We start from the raw sequence: 21,034 nt of genomic DNA, 5'->3' as shown, positions 1-21,034 counted from the left end.
ATGAGTTAGGTTGCTAATTATGCAATTAAAGGCATATACCAAGCATTCGGGAGTTTAAAACTTTATCTTTGGGGACATACTGACAGGCAGTCATGAAAGAAATTTTCACTTAGAATGTGACCACCAAATACTGTCTCATTGACTGACAGTTCTATTATGAATTTAAGCCCAGGATACAAAAAAGAGTCAGTTGAACTACACATTCATCACTGCCTGCAGCTGTGGATGAGAGGAAAAGAACTTGTTAACATGGGTAGGTGGAGGTTATAGTTTCTAGGAGCTATTGATCTAGTTCTGTCTGCAACTCAATTACAATTGAGGTGTGTGGGGGGAGGAAGATTAGGAAAGTGAGGCAACAACAAGCTAGAGAGGATTCTTAAAAATACAGAAGGTAACAGACTACATAGATGGCATTTGGGATCCTAGGTTTAGTCCCAAGTAGAACTACAAAGACCTGCTTTTGACACTAATAGACATGTAATCAGTAGCAAACTATTTAAATTTTCTAAGCTTCAATTTGGTCATCTAAAAAAAAAAAAGCGAGTTTTTCATGACTCTAGTAATGGCATAAGTCAACAACACTCTTTCTTGGTGTAAACCTAAGAGTTTTCACACGATGCCTTGGCAAAACTTCTCACTGACATAGGTGAGCATTTGTTTCCTGGTCACTGTTTCTGGCCATTAATAACATAATAGGGGCCCCCTCAAATTCCACTAGAAGAGGTATTAGTTTTGAAGAGTACCAGGAGCATTTTCAGAAAGTATGGTATCAAAAGCCATATGTGCATGTGTGCACTGGTGGGGAGAAGACGTCACTAAAGAGAGCCACAGAAGTGGAAGAAAAAAATGGTGCCATTACTAGGATTATTTCCACTCAGCACACTTATTCCTATTACCTCATGTACTTTGGAGACCTAAACTCCCTAGAATCCTGAGCTCATGAGGCGAATACAGAGACTGCTATGGCTCGCAGATCATGAGGAAAATTTACTGACCAAATCAGAGGAACAGACAAAATGTCTTAAATCCAATGCAAAAGGGTAAATTTTGATAACATTTTATGTGGACGATATATTTCTTCCATTTGCCCTATGCTTTAAACATTCAACTTCCTCTTTCTAATCTCTACAACAAACCACATTTTATAAGTAGATTATTAGAGACTGGAAAAATAAGCAGAAAAGTGCAAAAGTTACCTCCAGCACAGAAATGTTGGATGCTTATATAGTCTTAGTTGGTAGTATCATTTTCTTGCAGACCTTTACGATCTCATGACACAAAACACCTACCCTTGGAAAAGCTTTTGGTATGTTTATAAGGTATGTATCTTAGGAACAACATCCACAAATAAGGAAAACTGAAAAATTATACAGTTATTATATATCAAATAGTAAAATCTCAGTGTTGAAAATCATGTGTAAATATTCCATTGGGGGTGCCTAGGTGGCTCAGTCGGTTGAGCATCCAACTTCGGCGCAGGTCATGATCTCACAGTTCGTGAGTTTGAGCCCCACAGTGGGTTCTGTGTTGACAGCTCAGAGCCTTGGAGCCTCCTTCAGATTCTGTGTCTCCCTCTCTCTGCTCCTCCCATGCTTATTCATTCTCTCTCTCTCTCTCTCTCTCTTTCTCACTCACTCTCTCTCTCTCTCAAAAATGAACATTAAAAAAACTTAAAAAAAATAAGCATTCAATGACAAAATGGGATGCAGGATGAGAAAATCATTGGATGAGGATCAGATATACTAATGATAAAATGCAAACATTTTTTAAAAGCTTAAGCTTTCAGATCTTCCAAAGATACAAAGGGAAGAGGAATATGTGCTAATAAAAGCTGTTTCTCTTGGCCTTTAAGCTTAGTGACTATAGTTCAACACAATTCCATTTGGGTATGCTTCTTAAACCCCAATGGGAAATAAAAACTAAGAGATATTCATTAGAATCACATCCAGAGAGGAGAGTGACATCACCAAGATCGCAAGGGAGGTTATTCCTGATTTTAGTCTCTCTCACAAAGAGAACAACTGACAACTATTCATGGACAAGACAACACTGAAAGGATCCTGGAACACGAAAGAGATGATGAAGTAGCCCATGCACCACACAGACAGAGACAGACAGCGTTACAAAAGTGGAGGGGCTACATGTTCACCATGTTGCCCCTCGCTCAGGCCAGCACAGCACCACACCAAGAGGTCTCCATAGGTTTATGGTTCCTCCGGCGGGAAAAGAGAACCCAGGGTGGATGTCTGTCTCCCCCCAATATTGTGGGTTGATTTTGGGGAGCCTTCACTCCAGTCTCTCCCCACGGGGATGGTAGGGGAGTCTATAGGGCTCAAGGACTAAGAATCTGATTTTGATGGCACAGTGAAGGAGGGGCTTGAAATGACCAGCACTCCAATCCTGGCAGACTGAGTTCCTACCTGCAGCACCTAAGTAGCAGTCCCAACCAGCACTTTTGTTCACCAGCAGAACGAAGACAGTGGTGCAGTCTGACCAAGAAACTCAGTAGGGTACAGGTATGCCTGACTTGGGTCCTCAAACAAAGAGCTTTGCTGGCCCTACAAACTGACCTGCCCCCATTCAGACAGTAAAGCTGAGTAATAAACTGGCTTGCTGGTGAGTATAACTCCTGGTCCCACCAAAACAAACAAACAAACAAACAAACAAAAAAGGTCAGAATGCCTGGGAGCTGTGTAGCCCAACACTTTTGAGCAGAGTATGACAGAGCTGATTGCGTAGCAAGGCCGGTGGCCCTATTTAGCTAGGAAAATAGGGGTGTGGATTGGCTTGAGTCAAAGCCTTGTTGGCCTTGGAGCTGGTTCTCATGGTCTACCTGAACAAAGAAATTAATTCATAGTCCCACAATGGCCAAAAACAGCCATCGGCCCACCCAACCAATGGGACATCATTCAGCCATAAAAGATGAAGTCCTACCACTTGAAACAACATGGATCAACTTTGGGAACATTATGCTAAGTTAAATAAGTCAGAGAAGACTCTGTATAATCTCATTGATATGTGGAATCTTAAAAAAGGATTCATAGAATATCAGATTTACAGTTACTACAGGTGGAGGGTTGGGGGAGGGAGGAATGGAATAATGTACACTATGATGACTATAGTTAACATTGCTGTAATGTATAGATAGATAGGTATCAGAGCAAATCAAAGGTGCTCTCATCACAAGAAAAATATTTTTTTTTATCTATTTGAGAAGATGGATGTTAAATAAACTTATTGTAATCATTGCACAATATATGTAGGTCAAGTCATTATGCTGTACATTTTAAACTTCTACAGTGCTGGATGTCACTAACTTTGTTTTTTAATTTTTTTAACTTTTTTTTTTAATTTATTACTGAGAGACAGAGAGAGAGACAGAGCATGAGCATCGGAGGGGCAGAGAAGGGGAGGCACAGAATCTGAATTAGCCTCTAGGCTCTGAGCTGTCAGCACAGAGCCCGATGCAGGGCTCAAACTCACAAACCCAAGATCATGAATGGAGCTGAAGTCAGACACTTAACCGACTCAGCCACCCAGGCGCCCCGGGATGTCACTATCTTAATAAAATAAAACTGGAAAAATAATTACATCAGAAAGCACATATAATACCTTACAGATTTTCCAGAATGCTCTAGAACAATTTTAATTGAAAATCAGAGGATCATCTTTTATTATTGTTCTTGTTACTTGCAATTAAGTATTCTAGGATTATATGGCCTACAGACCACAGATTATAAGACATAGAAAAATAATGCATACCATGCTCCCTTTCCCTTGTGTCATATGACTGATTTTTTTTTTTTTCATCAAAAGAATCCAATAACATAAAACTGTTAGGAGAGAAAAAAAAATCACTTTAGGAATTCACAAAGAGAGAAAAGATAGCATACTCTACTACCAGATTGACTGATTTGTTTTCAAGGGCTAGAGTTAATGGACTAAACTGAAAACCAATTCTATTCATTCAAAAAAAAAAAAGTTCTTTTGAGACAGCAAGGACTATAGAAAAGTTAATTGGTGCATTTTAAAGGATTACTACCTCATTTTGTCCCTTAAACAAACAATAACAAAATCGTTATGTTTATTAGGATGGGCAACTCTTAAATCACAAAATAATCCCAAGGCATTATCCCAAATTTTCAAAGCGGCATTTTTTTAAGTTTATTTCTTTTGAGACAGAGACAGAGACAGAGACAGAGACAGAGACAGAGAGAGAGAGAGAGAGAGAGAGCTTGAGCAAGCAAGTGGGGGAGACACAGAGAAGGAGAGGGAGAATCTCCTGCAGGCTCCCCACGGTCAGCACAGAGTCCAACTTGGGGCTTGATCTCACAAATTGTGAGATCACGACCTGAGCCAAATCTGAGTTGGTAGCCCAACCAACTGAACCACCAAGGTACCCCTCAAAGGGACATACTTTTTTTTTTTTTTTTAATGTTTATTTTTGAGAGAGAGCAAGCACAAGCAGGGTAGGGGCAGAGAGAGAGGGAAACGCAGAATTCTAAGCAAGCTCCAGGCTCTAAACTGTCAGCACAGAGCCTGGCACAGGGCTTGAACTCACAAACCGTGTGATCGTGATCTGAGCCAAGGTCAGACGTTTAACCAACTGAGCCACCCAGGAGCTTCTCAAAGGGACATATTAATGAGTATGTATATACTATGATACACATAGGAGAAGGAGCTACACTTTTGTCCTGGGCAAATCCAAAGAAATTAAATTTCAGCCAAGGAGTCTATGGTACAAGTTTTTATTGGGCCCCAAAGGCTATAAACCTCCTTAGAAAGAAATAGGTAGCTATGTAGAAATATGAACAACCAGCAGTGTGATATCTATGTCCCATTTACCTGGAGTACTCAAAGTTCTCTGGCAACTGGAAAAATTATACCTATATGAAAATTAAAAGCATTATTGTCAAAATATTGCTTAGTGCTTATTTAAGCTTATATTTAGTGTTGTATATAGTTTGCTTCATTACTAAATTTTCCAAATCCTAGAAAACCGTGGTTTAAGATAGACGCCATGATAACAAAGTGCTTATGAATGCTGGCCCTGAATTTTGTTGCTTTGTGACCTTAGGTAAATCATTCGACCTCTCAGTTGTATTTTTTTTTTTTATGCTTATTTACTTTTGAGAGAGACCGAGTGTGAGCAGGGGAGGGGCACAGAAAGAGGATGACACAGAATCTGAAACAGGCTCCAGGCTCTGAGCAGTCAGCACAAAGCCCCACGCAGGACTCGAATTTAGCAAGATCATGACCTGAGCCGAAAATGGACACTTAACCAACTGAGCCACCCAGGAGCCCCTATTTTAATTGTCTTCAATACTAGGATAATAATAGTACCTCCCTTATGGGCTGGCATAAGATGACACATGTAAACTCTAACATCCCAAGGCTTTAATATATCACTCATGTTTATGAGCTCACTAAAGATACTAAGCTTCAAAACTTCCATGGCTTAGGTATCAGATTAATGTAAGGAACACCTAGGGGCACCTGGGTGGCTCAGTCGGTTGAGTGTCGGACTTCAGCTCAGGTCATGATCTTGCAGTTTGTGAGTTTGAGCCCCATGTCGGGCTCTGTGCTGACAGCTCAGAGCCTGAAGCCTGCTTCAGATTCGGATTCTGTGTCTCCCTCTCTCTCTGTCCCTTCCCCGCTCATGTTCTGTCTCTGTCTCTCAAAAATGAATAAACGTTAAAAAAAATTTTTTTTTAAAAAGGAACACCTAACAGCTAGAAGTTTTGATTATTTGTCTGAATAAAAGTCAAGCTTGTAGTGTTATAGACAATAATTTATTTGTCAGACTTGATAGCTGATATGGGGCTATTAACCAGTGTAGTGATATGGCTAAGAACATAACTATGTGATCAGCCTGACCTGAGTTCAAACTAAACTTCATTTCTCTTATCTGTGAAATAGAAATAATAATAGTACCTACTCCATAAAATTGTTATGAGGATTATATTATGTTTCCCTAATAAAATGCCAAACAAAGGGTATGGCATATAATAAGTAAATGCAACAAAGTTCCTAGCTCTTTATTAGGGAACATAGGAAGCCATCTAAACACAACCCTGAAAACCCTTGAGTCCTGACACTTTCTATTGTTTTTTATTACCTGGCTTCCTAATTGATTTTAATATAGCCTGCTGGCCTCTAGTGAAGCTCGCTCGCATCATTTGGGTGATCACAAATAGTGGTGCTAATAGAAAACATACTGAGAATGTTTTTGATTTTTATCAGGTTTCCAAGATTGGTGATCTGCCAAACAAAAATACGATAACTTAACTGCACATTTGTATTTTGGAAATATTTGCTTCTCTATACCATGAAGAAGCTTCATTTTATATTAAAATTATTAGCCCCAGCTGATGCTGCAAAAGCACAAAAGCTCTAAATCCATTTTCCTGTTACTTAGAATGTAGTTTAAAGTTCTTTGACATATTTTTTGTTGTTTATATCCAAAATGCTTGTCAGCAACTCATACAATCATTTAAAAATATTTTAAATTTAAGTCAGTGCGATAGCAAGCAAGATTGCTTTCTTACTACAATGGATTTCTTCCACCTGTGTACGTCTTTTAAAATTACTATTACTTCCTTATGTTAATATTTTTCTAAATATATAACACTTCCCTCTGGTTGATTTCATGCACCCTTTTCAACTCATGCTTTAAGTAAAGGTGACCTTTAAAATACATAAGTTTCCATAATAGGAAATGTAACCTTAATAGAGAACATCTACATGAACTAAGATTTCCTAAGGACATGCAGGTCACTGAACCTCATTTGTGTAGGGCATTTTGAAATGCAGGGAAACAGAAATGTGAATTAATTAAATAGCATTTTCTATGCTGTGCTCACATAAATAATTAAACTAACTAATACAACTGTTCTCAGACTGTAGTAACCTGATTAACTATCCCTCTGTTTGTTGCACATCGTTTGCACCATGCTATAAATCTACATCATAAATTATTTATAATTTTCTACTTCACCCTTGTTTCAATGCCAACCATTACAGTGAACAGTGAAAGTTACTGATGAAACATAATGAAAAAACAATAACTATACATTGTCCTTAAAGGAGCATAGGGGTCTGGATTATTACTTTGTTAATGTGGAGTTTAATACTTAATGAACTTCTTATCAACCATTTTATTTTTAATAAAGGGGAAAGTGTGTCAGCCACCTTGGCCACAGTCACTATATATGATGGCCTCTATATCAAAATGTGATACCAACTTTGTGTTTCATATAAATTTGTCCATATTATCCTCAAGACAGTAATTCCAAAATTCTATAACGTTCATCAATGTATTCACTTATTTTTTTTCGGATAACAACTGTGTGAGAAGCTTTGTTCCATAGGCTCTGTGATACTCAGTGAGGTCATTGGGATGGGAGTGGTGAAGAATACAAGGTGGATTTTGGGAAATGATACCTTGAGGTAAGGGAGGCAGAGAGTAGAGTCCAAGATCACTTCTAGTTTTCTGAATCAAACACCTGTGTCCAGGGAACTTCTAAGCAAATGCTGACAAATTACCGTTTCACTCATGAACTCCCTTGTCTCTCCTCAGGGAGCTCTCTGAGCTCTGATCTTGTCCACCTTGATGAGGCAGTTTCCTCTGCCAACCCCCTCCACGTGTGAGGTTCGAGTAGATCAATTTGGTCTATTCTCTCAGACTGTTTACCTCACCTTACCCCCTCTGATAGGATTTTATGAGCACAAAGCTAAAAAAGAAAAAAATTAAGAAAAGGGAGTAGCAACAGGGATACTTTTTATTTTTATTTATTTTTTTTAATTATTGAGAGAGACAGCACAATTGGGGAAGGGGCCGAGAAACAGGGAGAGAATCCCAAGCAGGCCCAGGTATATCATGTGATATATTTTAAGTAAAAATTTCCATTGGAGGTGGCAGTTCAACACTTGAAAACATTTTACAGAGAAGTTTTAGTGAAATCATTAGGAAATAGAAAAAGAGAGATTATAGAAAAATCACCTAAAAGCTGAAGCCCTAGACCTGTAACAGGACATTCAAATATTCCATAAAATCATGATTTCCTTATCTCTTACTAGCCTCTTCTCAACTCCTGATGTACCAGAAATATTGACCTACTTATAATTCTCTGCAGTCAACATGTTCTGATATTACTTTTGTTTTTATTGATGCTCTGTCCTTCAACCAGAATACCCTCACCCTTTTCCTTAGCTGGATAATTCTGATTTACTATTTCCAACCCAGCTCACTGGACACAGCTTCTAGGAATTCTTCCTTGATCTCACCAGGCTAAGTGCCCCATAGTGCTCCAATTCCTACTGTTCATTTCTCTGTATTTCATTTGCCACACTGTTTTTTGACTAATTGTTCATGAAGCTCACTTTCCGTTGCTTCTCCTAGACTATGAGCAGCTTTAAGGATAATTTCTCATTCATCTTCATATCCCAGTGCCTAGCACTGTGACTTGGAATGTTGAAGGTATGAATGAACAAACAATGAATGAATGATTATAGAGTCAGAGAATTAAACATGCTCATTTATATAACCTATCACTGATGATACAAATTATATGGAGAGTATTAGGAAGGGTTATGAGAATTTGAGAGAAAATACTGAAGTCACAAAAACGTATTTCTAAGTGAATTAAATAACTAGAGGTACTGGGAAGTGAGCCATAAACAAGAGAGTATGGGGCAAAGAGTCATATGTTAGAGTTTATAGTGGTGAAGTTTCAATTGATTATAAGATATTAGTGTGTCCATGAGAGGTTTGCTGAAGTGGAATGGAGGAGAGGATCAATGGACTTGAAGCCATCAAAGGACAGTGAATTTATGCTGCTGATAACTGCATGCCTCATGATAGTCAATTCAGTTAGGCTAATGGCAGGAGTGGGGTGATGAGAACTGACTCGCCCTCTATAAATACAGGGGAGTCTACAGGTAAAGTTAATCTCCATGAGAAGTCATGTGGACTTGAAGTAATAAAGAAATTTTAAAATTTTCTAGCTACTTGGGCCATCTAGATAACAGCAATTCTTTTTCTTGTCAGCATAAAGGAGTGCAGGTGGCCCACACACTAGATTCTCAGATATTGACTGGTTAATCAGGTGATGTAAATGGCATTTTTATGTCTTTATCACATCTCTTCAGCCCCCCTCTTATTTCCTGTATTCCTCCTCATGCATGCACTACCAGGACTTCCTGCCTTCCTGCCTCAAGTCTTTTTCCAAATGCCTAGACCATTTAGCCCATATACATGTGCTACATAGAATTGTAGGAATAATTAACTTCCACCTGCCCAGGGAAATTCTCAACCAACAAGCAACAGAGTTGATGGATGAATACCACAGCCTCTTTTCCTTCAGTGAAAAATTCAGATGTACAACCTGTTTCCTCCTGAATTACCTAGTGACAATCCATCCACTGTTTCAGGCTGAGACTGTGTAGTAGAAATTCTTTCCATTCTGTTGAAGGTGGCATCCCATATGTAATAACCTCAGAATTACAGAAGAATTTCAACTGTTATTTGGAATCTATCTCACCCATAGCCCTGATGTAGAGAAATAAAAAGTGGATTATAAAGAAACTAACTGATTTATTAAAGAGTCTTAGCAGATTTCAGGACCAAGCCTGAGTTCTTTTCATTATAAGAAACAGAAATGCTTAGGAAAAAAACAAATTTAAGCAAATTCACAAAATAGATGCATTGAGCAGGCCATCATTGCTTTATAATGGAATGTATCTTGTAAAATATAGGAAATTCTCATCTACCCAAATTTATATTATAAAGAACACACATGTGTTTTGTTACTTGATCCAATGGTGGTATCTTACCTCACCTTTTTACAACAAATTATAATATACAATTTTTTTATATTATAAGCACCTGTTAGAATGGCTATTATCAAAAAGACTAGGAATAACAAGAGTTGACAAGGATGTAGAAAAACAGAAGCCTTCTACACTGTTGGTGAGAATGTAAATTGGTATGGCCACTGTGAAACAATTTAAAATAGAATTACCATATGATCCAGCAATTTCACTTCTGGGTATTTATCCCGAGAAAAAAAATACTAACTTGAAAACAGATTGCACCATTATTTACAATAGCGAAGATATGGAAACAACTCAGGTATTCATCAATGGAAGAATTGATAAAGATTAATATAATACAATGGAATATTATTCAGCCATTAAAAGAACAAAATCTTGGGGCTCCTGGGTGGCTCAGGAGGCTAATCAATCCATGCTGGATTTCAGCTCAGGTCATGATCTCAGGGTTTTGTGAGTTTAAGCCCCGCTTTGGGCTGTGCATGCTGTCCATGAACGGAATCTATTTGAGATTCTCTCTCTTCCTCTCTCTCTGTCCGCCACCCCCCCCCCCCATGGACACGCTCTCTCTCTCCCTCTCGCTCTCTCTCAAAATAAATAACTTAAAAAAAAAAGAACAAAATCTTGCCATTTGTGACAATATGGATTGACCTCAAAGGCATTATTATGCTAAGTAAAATAAATGAGACAGAGGATGACAAAACACTGTATATCACTTATATATGGAGTCTAAAAATATACAAAATAAATACAAACTCAAAATAATATATACTGTACAATTTTGGCATATGTGTGATTCTGTACCTACCCTTAGTCCTATTAAAATGTGGTGGTTCGTAGGAAATTTACAGAGAGGAAAGATCTTGTAGAAATCATTCTTGCTCATTAGAGTTGAAAAGACAACACAGTGAAGTGGAATATGTAGACTGTTGCAGGTCTGGCATCAGCTGAGAGCGAGATGACATGGTGGAAAATCTGTTAAAATAAACTTGTAAGTCTTATGGAAATCTGAGAGAGACTTTTTTGCTTAACCTGTACATGAAGGGTTTATTAAAAGAGTGCATTTGTAAATAGGTTTATATTTACTTTTATAAAACATGCTTAGACTTTATTAAGATTTGATAACAAATATTACTTCTAAGCAATTCAAGGTGGTTTATCTGTTTCATGAAATATTTTTAAGGAGAAATTTGATTGCACTGTGTAAATGTTAGGTGTTTCAGAACTCTGTGTGAGTAAGTAGCAATATTATTCTCCAAAGAAGCAAATAAAACGATTGGATATCTATTTTACCTCATTTATAACATATTTATTCTCTAACTGCCCACTTAGAAACTTTAAAATGTGTCTTTTGATGCAGGCATTTACAGAAAAATGTGACTTCTAATAGAAATACAGGAAGTGGGGTACCCAGGTAGTTCAGTCAATTGAACATCTGACTTGATTTTGGTCCAGGCCATGACCCCAGGGTCATGGGAGCAAGCCCCGTCTCAGGCTCTGCACCGAGCACGGAGCCTGCTTAGCTGTCCTCCTGCTCGTGCTCGCTCTAAAAAAATAAAAATGAAATGGACAGCTGGGTGGCTCAGTCGGTTAAGCATCCGACTTCTTCTGCTCAGGTCATGATCTCACGGTTGATGAGTCAGAGCCCTGCGTCGGGCTCTGTGCTGACAGCTCAGAGCCTGGAGCCTGCTTTGGGTTCTGTGTCCCCCTTTCTCTCTGCTCCTCCCCTGCTCACGTTCTCTTTCTCAAAAATAAATAAGCATTAAAAAAATTTTTTTAAGAAAATGAAAAAAAAATCCAGGAAGTGAACTTTAATTCATGCCATTGTAGTAAACAGCACTGCATGCTTACAAAGTACATGTAGTTTTCCACAGACTAATTAACGTGATGAAAATAACAAAAGGATCCATTTTATTATCAAGTCCTAGGCTGGGGTCAAACTCATCTCTTTCTCCAGAAACTCAAGAGTTTCCAGAGGACCCCTCTGGTCAATTCCCACAACCTTAAAGTTGCCTTTAAACAAACAAACAAACAGCATTGCAGAAGATGTGTTCTTCCCTTTCAAAACAACAATGGAAATCTCATTTGGGTGACAATTCCCTCACTGCTTACACATTTTTGCCAAGATAAAGATGGAAAGTCACTTTCATAAAACTAAAGTATTTAGGAAAAAGATATGAGCTTATACAATAAGCCCAGAGCTTTAAGAAGACAAGTTCTCAGATCAACAACAACTCCAGCAGAGCAATTTCTTGCCCCAAATCATACAAGACTCTCTCTGGATGACAGCATTTCTGAAACAGAATAGAATCTTCTATCTCATTGCCTGACCTGGCTTAACTGTTGTCATCTTCTGAGAAAAGCCTCTACCCAGAACATGTACACTCCAAAGTCCCTCAGAATCATCCAGTTAAATCAGCTTAACTCAAATACTTTTCCAATGCCATTTTATAGGCTTTGGGTATATAGAGATAAAGAAAGAATGATTACTTTCTTTGAGGCCTTTGAACAAGTTGAGGGAACAGGTGTGATTTCAAATAAGTCTAATATGATGGCAAACACACAGGACCAGGTCTAAAAGGACTGGTGGAGGGGACTCATGAAGCTGTGTCACCTATCAGAGTAGATCTGGTCTTAACTTTTTTTTTTTTAGGGTTTATTTATTTTTGAGAAAGAGAGAGGGAGGGAGGGAGAGGGAGAGGGAGAGGGAGCACAAGCAGGTGAGAGAGGCACAGAACCTGAAGCAGGTGAGAGAGACACAGAACCTGAAGCAGGCTCCAGGCTGTCAGCACAGAGGACAAAGGGCTTGAACCCACCAACTGTGAGATCATGACCTGAGCCGAAGTCAGACGCTTAACCAACTGAGCCACTCAGGCACTCCTGCTCTTATTAACTTTTCATGACATTTTGTTGTAACATGAACATAGCCTTATTGCTACAATCCTGTTTCCTGCCCAACACTACGTAAGCCCCCAGAATAAGTTACAAATATTTATTCCCACATAGATTCTTTAAAATACCAAGTCAGAGGAATTCAGCAAAACTTTATGGTTCCAACCAGTTCAAACTCTTTATTAAAACTGAGCCTTTGAGTAAATACTTAATGTAAATGAAAAAATTAAAGGATCCTGGGCCAAATATGAGAAGTCACATAAGACAGAATACTTCATATTGATTTGCTTTGATTTTCTGCTGCAGGTCATAAGTGCATCATCATATAATCATCCAGCTGCGTAGAATAAAAAATAATCTTTCTCCTTAATCATTTTATTCAACAATTGGTGCTTTAACTCCTAGATCGAGAAATTTTGGGGTCCATTATTTTTCTTAAGCCTTCACATATTTTGTGTTTGAAATGTCATTAATTTTCTACAAGGGAGCATCAGCAAAATTAGCTAATATTCTTCATGTATCCTCTGCATTTAAACAAACCATAGTCCACTTGTATCATCTCACCTTGGATTTTGTTCAGGCTTTTGACAAATATTTCTTGAACCATCCACCTTAAGTGCATATAATAATGCTTCTATCCACATTCATCTTTCCCATGGTTATTATTATTATCTCTTACTTTAACTCCACGATAACATTTGGATATTTCTTCAATATTTCACTACCTATAATTTCTATTATATTCTTTTTTGAGATTCCAAACTAGTATATGTTTTTGCCAGACAGCAAGCACAACTTGCTTTTCTAGACATTATATGTTCTCGTTACTTTATTTATAAGTAGAATTTTCTCTTATAATTATTTAATTATATTTAATTATACACATTTAATTATGTTCTTTAAATACATTAACTGTATATTATAAAAACCTATACCCTCAACATTGTTTTTTCAGGTACTAAAAGCTTGTGGTTCAAACCACATTAGACAGTTCTAGGTGGAATAAGGTCCACAGGAGTTATACAAGTGGCAGTGCAGAGATCATAAGTTTTTCCACCGAGACCTCTCTTACTGTCTTTTAGAAGACACTATATTTGAATCTTATTTTTCATTTTCTGTAAGTATTCCAGTTTTATATCATCCATTTAAATATATATTATTAAATATATTATTTAAATACATATACATATGTATGTATGTATATATACACACATATATGTATGTGTATATATATGTGTATGTGTATATATATGCATATGTGTATATATGTGTATATATATATGTGTGTATATATATATGTGTGTGTATATACATATGTGTGTATATATGTGTATATATATGTGTGTGTGTATATGTGTGTGTATATACATATATGTGTGTATATATGTGTATATATATGTGTGTGTGTGTATATGTGTGTGTATATACATATATGTGTGTATATATGTGTATATATATGTGTGTGTGTATATATGTGTATATACATATATACACAAATATATACATATATATATGTGGGTATATATATGTATATATACATATATACATATATACATATATACATATATATATATATATATAAAGACTTTTTAAAGAAGTCTTAGGTTCATAGCAAAATTGAAGGGACAGAGATTTCCCATATACTCTCTGCTCCCTCACACACACTGTCTCTCTCATTAATATCCCTACCAGAGTGGTATATTTGCTACAATTGATGAGCATACATAAGCATAACATAAACGCCCAAAGTTCATAGTTTACGTGATGATTCACTACTGGTGTCATACGTGGTGTCAATGTGGACAAATATAATGATAGGCATCTACTATTTAGGTATCATATGGAATATTTTAACTGCCCTAAAATCCTCTGTACTCCACTATTCATCACTCTCCTACTCTCTAACCCCTGGCAACCACTAATCTCTTTATAATTTTTTGCCTTTTCCAAAATGTCACATAGTTGGAATTATATAGTATTTGACCCTTTGAGATTGTTTTCTTTCACTTAGTAATAAATATTTAAGGCTCCTCCATGTCTTTTCATGGCTTGACAGTCCGTTTATTTTTAGTGAATAATATTCCATTGTTTGGATATACCACAATTTATTCATTCACTTATTGAAGGACACCTGGATTGCTCCCAAGTTTTGGCAATTAGGAATAAAGGTACTATAGATGTTGAATGTAGGTAGGTTTTTATGTGGGGAAAATATTTTCAACTTCTTTGAGTAAATACCAAGGAGGACAATTGCTGGATTTTATGGCAAGATTATGTTTAGTTTTGTAAGAAATCACCAAACTTCTGCCAAAGTGTCTGTACAATACTGTATTCCATTAGCGATGAATGAGAGTTCCTGTTTTTCCCCTCCTTGTTAACATTTAGTGTCATCACTGTTCCAGATTCTGGTTATTCTAATAGGTCTATAGTGGGATCTCTCTGTTGCTTTAATTTTCATTTTTCTGATGATCTATGACGTAAAATATCTTTTCATATGCTTATTTGCCATCTGTATATCTTTTCCAGTGAGGTGTCTGTTAAGATCTTCGGTCTATCTTTTATCAGGTTATTGGTCTTGCTGAGTTTTTTGTTTTTTAATGTTTATTTATTTTTGAGAGAGCACCAGTGGGAGAGGGGCAGAGAGAGAAGGGGACAGAAGATCCAAAGCAAGATCCGCATTGACAACAGTGAGCCCAATACCAGCCTCTAACTCATGAACTGTAAGACCATGACCTGAGCCAATGTCTGATGTTCAATCAACTGAGCCACCCAGGACAAGGGTTTTAAAAGTTTTAAAAGTTCTTGCTGAGTTTTAAAAGTTCTTTGTGTATTTTGGAACATTGTCTTTCCCCAAATGTGTCTTTTACAAATATTTGTTCCCAGTCTGTGGCTTGTGTTCTTCTTTTAACATTGTCTTTCACAAAAAGAGAATTTTTTTTTAATTTTAATAAAGCCCAACTTACCAATAATTTTTTTCATGCATTGTGTCTTTGATGTTGTATCTAAAAAGTCACTGCCATACCCAAGGTCATCTAGGCTGACTCTTGTTATCTTCTAGGAGTTTGATAATTTTGCATTTGACATTTAGGTCTGTGATCCATTTTGAGTTAATTTTTGTAAAGTGTATAAAGTTGGTGCCTAGATTTTATTGTATGTGGATGCCCTGTTGTTCCAGCACCATTGGATGAACACTATCTTTACGCCTGTATTTCCTTTATTCCTTTGTCAAAGATCAGTTGACTATATTTCTGTGGGTCTTTTCTGGGCTGTCTACTCTATTCCAATGATCTACTTGTTCTTTCTCCAATACCACACTGTCATGATTACTGTAGGTTTATAGGAAGTCTTAAAGTCAGGTAGTTTTAGTCTTCTAACTTTGTCCTCCTTCAATATTTCTTAGCTATTCTGGATCCTTTGCCTGTCCATATAAACTTTAGAATCAGTTTGTCTATATTCACAGAATAACTTGCTGGGTTTTAACTGGGATTGCATTGAATCTGTAGATCAAGTTAGGAAACACTTGACATCTTGGCAATATTATTTCTACCCACGAATATGAAATATCTCTCCATTTATTTAGTTCTTTGATTTCATGCATCTGACTGATGTGGTTTTCCTCATATAGATCTTGCACATATTTTGTTTGATTTATACCAAAGTATTTCATTTTGGGGGGTACTAATGTAAATGCAAATGGCATTAGAATTTTAATTTTAAATTTCACTTGTTAATTGCTGGTATATAGGAACATAGCTCATTTTTTTAACAAGGATTCTTCCTAATTTTTTTGTCATCTCCTTACATTCTATACATGGATGATTATACCTGCCCCTTAATTCTAAACTTTTCCTTTAGTTCCCCAGCAGGTTATGTGTGTTACCTTTCTCATTGCAGGTTTGATTTTTCTCTCAAACATTTTTTTCCTACTTTCTATGAAAAATTTCCATTTTTTGTTTCATTCTGGAATATGTTTTATATTCAGAAAATGAATTTGACAATTCTCATTGGGCAGATTTTGTTTAGAAACAAAAAGTACTTCAATATTGGGGAAATCTTACACTATTAAATATTTTTCAGTCATTAATTAAAATCTTCCCTTTTCAACATCCTCTTAATTGTACTTGCTCTAGAGTCAGATTGCCTTGGTTTGAGTTTACATGTATGGGCTGCACAACCTTAGTCAACTAGTCTAACTTTCTGAGCCACAGTTGTAACAGCTTTTGAATGGAATCTTAAGAGTATTTAGGATATAAAGTGGGTATGAGTTTATTGATATTATTTTTAAAAAGTACTTGGCAAAGTCCATGGCACATGTTTTCTCAGCAAGTTAGAGCTATCTATATTCTGGCATTATGACACTTTATATGAAAAATGAACATATATCTAAACATTCGCCATATTGATTGAGGTATTATAAAAATAATACACTGCATGAAAACATAATCTGGGAAGAAAAGTGATCCATTTAGTTGGAGCAACTTTAGTAAAGTAAGTTTCTTGGCTAAAAGCCTTCTCAGAGATTCTAATATACTAATAGGCTGAATAGGAAGAATATGCCAAAGACATTTGCTTATTGCAAGAAACACACCAAGGTTTGATGGCACCTACTTTAAGAAGTGTTTATTGGTAAAGTTGAAGTAGGAAAGATATTTAGTGTAAAGACATTATCATGTTACATATTTTTTAAGTATCTTTTATGTTTATTTTTGAAAGAGAAAGAGCATGCATGAGCATGAGGGGGGAGGGGCAGAGAGAGAGAGAGAGAGAGGGAGAGAGAGAGAGAGAGAGAGGATCTGAGGCAGGCTCTGCACTGACAGCACGGAACCTAATGCGGGGCTTGAACCCAGGAACCATGAGATCATGACCTGAGCCAAAGTCGAACACTTAACCAACTGAGCCACCCAGGCGCCCCATCTTGTTACGTTTTTTTAAACAATGACTGACTTCTGTGTAGAAAAACTGACCTGTCAACAAAATGTAGAAAAATTAAAATTCATGTTGTTTTAGTTTTATTTTCTGAGTAGGGAAGATGGAAAATATCAGAAGAGAGTATTTGGGTTCAGAATGATCACTTTTGACGTTATGCTATCCTTCCATAAAGTAGTATTTTTCCAATAAGAGCAGTAGGATACATATCAGATTACCAGAAATGATTTGCAAACATTGTGAAGTTTTGTATAGGTGGTCATATTACTTCTGAGTTCCCCTGATGATTTCACAGCCAAATAAGGGTATTCCTAAATTTAGTAGCTTGTTTTTTGTTATTATACGTCTTGCCCTGCATATAGGAGTCATCAATCCTTTAGAAGAAACATCATGACTCAGTACAAAATGCTGAGTCTCTGAAAACAAAGAAAATCTCTAAATACTTGAAAAAATGAGAGAGACTACATGGAAATATAGAAATATAACCTAAGTAATTAAGTATGAAACTTTAAAATTTCCCTGAATGCATATAACCTAGTGATCAAACCAATGACATAACTTACTACCTATTGATACATTTCACTTCAATTTATTTAAGAATAGGAATCAAATTATATTTTGGAAAGTATTTCTATTATCTTAAAGTTTATACCAATATGTTCACAAGGTCTTAACGGTATCTGGCACATTGTGGCCATTCAGTATGTATTTATTGAATAAACGAAGTATATGCCGAACTACAGAATATTAGCTTTGCCTCGAGAAATATCAACCTCACAGCTAACATTGGATTGAATGGTAAAAACCTGAAAGATTAGAAACAAGACAAAGATACCCACTCTGCCTTCTATGACAACTGAATGTCAAATTCGGTAAGCTTGCAGGATATAAAATCAACATAGAAAATCAATTGTTTCTTTACATTAACAAAAACCATTTTAAAAAGAAATTAAGAAAATAGTCTCATTTACAGTAGCACCAAAAAGAATAAAATTCTTAAGAATAAACAAAGGTCTTCAAAGACTTGTTCCCTGAAAACAATAAAACAATGATGAAAGAAATTAAAAGACACATAAATCAATGGAAAGAAACCCTGTGCTCATAAAATTGGAAGTCTTAATATTGTTGAAATACCCATGCTACCCAAAGTTATCTGAAATTCAATGTAATCCCCACCAAAATCATGATTTTTTTTTTACAGAAATAGAAAAAACATCCTAAAATTCATAGGGAACCACAAAAGACCCAGAGTAGCCAAAGCAATCTGAGAAAGAACAAAGCTGGGAAGATCATATTTCCTAATTTCAAACTATTTCACGAAGCTACAGTATTTACAATTGTATGGTAAGAGCATATAAACAGACCTACAGATCAATGGAAGAGAATGGAAAGCCTATAATTAAACCCAAGGATATATGGCCTACTGATTATTAACAAGGATGCCAAGAATATACAAAAGAGGGAGGATCATCTCTTCCAGAAAATGTGCTGGGGAAACTGAATACTCATGCACAAAAAAATAAGTAAATGAAATAACATTGGACTTCTCCTTTACAACCACACACAAAAATCAACTCAAAATAAATTAAAGACTTAAACCTAAGGCCTGAAACTATAAAACTCCTTTAAGAAAATATAAGGAAAATCTTAACATCGGTCTTGGATATGACACCAAAAGCACAGGCAACACAGGCAAGTAGACAAGTAGAGACTATATTCAACTAAAAAAACATCTGCACATCAAAGGAACAATCAACAGAATGAAAAGGCAACATAAGAAATGGGAGACAATATACCTGATAAAAGGTTAATTTCCAAAATATGTAAAGAACTCTTGCAACAGCAAAACAAAACATAAACGAGTAACCCATTTAAAAATTGAGCAAAGGACTTGAACACACCTTTTCCCCCAAAACATTCAAATGGCCAATAGGTATATGAAATTAATACATTACTAGTTAACAAGAAAATGAAAATCAAAATTATATCCCCTCACATTGACAGGATTGCTCTTATCAAAAAACAAAAGATAAGTCTGAAAGAGATTGTGAAGAAATTGGAAACTTTGTATACTGTTTTTGTGGAAATATAAATTGATTCAGCCACCACATAAAAACAGTATGGGGTTTTTTCAAAAAATTAAAAATAGAACTACTATATGATCCAGCAATCCCTTTGGTAAGTATCCAAAATAATTGAAATCAGGATCTCAATGAGATATCTGCACTCCCATGTTCATTGCAACATTATTTACAATAGCCAAGTTATAGAAATATACACACAATCCAAGTATCCTTTGATGAATGAATGGATAAAGAAAATGTGATACACACACACACATATTAGTAATAGAATATATAGACACATATATATGTATATGTGTGTGTGTATAATGGAATATTATTCTTCCATAAAAAGGAAAGAAATTCCGCTGTTTGTAATAACGTGGATGGACCCTGAGGGCATTCTGCTAAGTAAAGTAAGTTGGACAGAGAATGACAAGTACTGTATATTTTCACTTACATGTGAATCTTAAAAAGGCTATATTCATAGCCTTTAGAGATAGTAAAATGGTAGTTGACAGGGAAATGGGCAAATATTTGGTCAAAGGGTACAAACTTCCAGCTATCAGGTGAATAAATTCTGGGGATCTAATGTACAGCATGGTGACTATCATTAACAATGATATATGATATACTTGAAAGTTGTTAAAAGAGTAAATCTTACACGTTATCACTCAAAAAAAAAAAAAAAAGGTAATGACATGAGGGGATGGAGGTATTCAGTAACCTTACTGCAGTAATCTTTTCCCAATATATATGAATCATCATGCCTAATACCTCAAACTTACGTGTTCTATGTCAGTAATACCTCAATAAATTGGGGAGGGGAAGTGTTCTATAATAATTAGCCATCAGGAAAATGTAAAATAAAAACACAATGAGACACCAATGCATACTTATCAGAATGTCTAAGTAAAAAGCTTGTGGTAACTCCAAATGCTAGCAGAGAAAGCCAATCACTCATACGTTGCTGGCGAGAATGCAAAATACAGCAGCCCCTCTGAAAATCAGTTCGCCAGTTTCTTTTAAAACATAAAAAAGGATCTTAACGTAAGACTCAGCAATAGCACTCTTAGACGTTTATCCCAAAAATATGAAATCTATGTTCACGCAGAAACTTGTACATGAATGTTCAGATACGAAATAGTCAAAAACTAGAAACAATTAGGATATTCTTCTGTAGGTAAATGGTTATACAAACTGCAGTCACCAAAACTATGAAATAGTACTCACCAAAGAAAATAATTATAGCATAAGCCCTGACAGTTGATTTTTCTTTTTTTTTAATCCAAGTGCCTGACTTCGGCTTGGATTGCTGAGGC

General features: G+C 36.2%; 1 long non-coding RNA gene across 1 annotated transcript in view; it reads right to left on the bottom strand.

Moving 5' to 3' along the window:
- Positions 1–21,034, bottom strand: part of LOC122235101 — a 64,582-nt gene that overhangs the window by 967 nt on the left and 42,581 nt on the right. The window contains exons 3-5 of the long non-coding RNA XR_006213222.1: positions 10,640–10,806; positions 4,846–4,886; positions 3,763–3,833 (exon numbers count right to left, since the gene is read on the bottom strand). This is a non-coding gene — a long non-coding RNA (uncharacterized LOC122235101). The remainder of the gene's footprint in view (positions 1–3,762; positions 3,834–4,845; positions 4,887–10,639; positions 10,807–21,034) is intronic.

Source organism: Panthera tigris, chromosome F2 (genome assembly GCF_018350195.1).
Source record: "Panthera tigris isolate Pti1 chromosome F2, P.tigris_Pti1_mat1.1, whole genome shotgun sequence".
In the NCBI taxonomy this organism is placed as follows: domain Eukaryota; kingdom Metazoa; phylum Chordata; class Mammalia; order Carnivora; family Felidae; genus Panthera; species Panthera tigris.
This window is presented reverse-complemented; position numbering and strand designations above follow the sequence as displayed.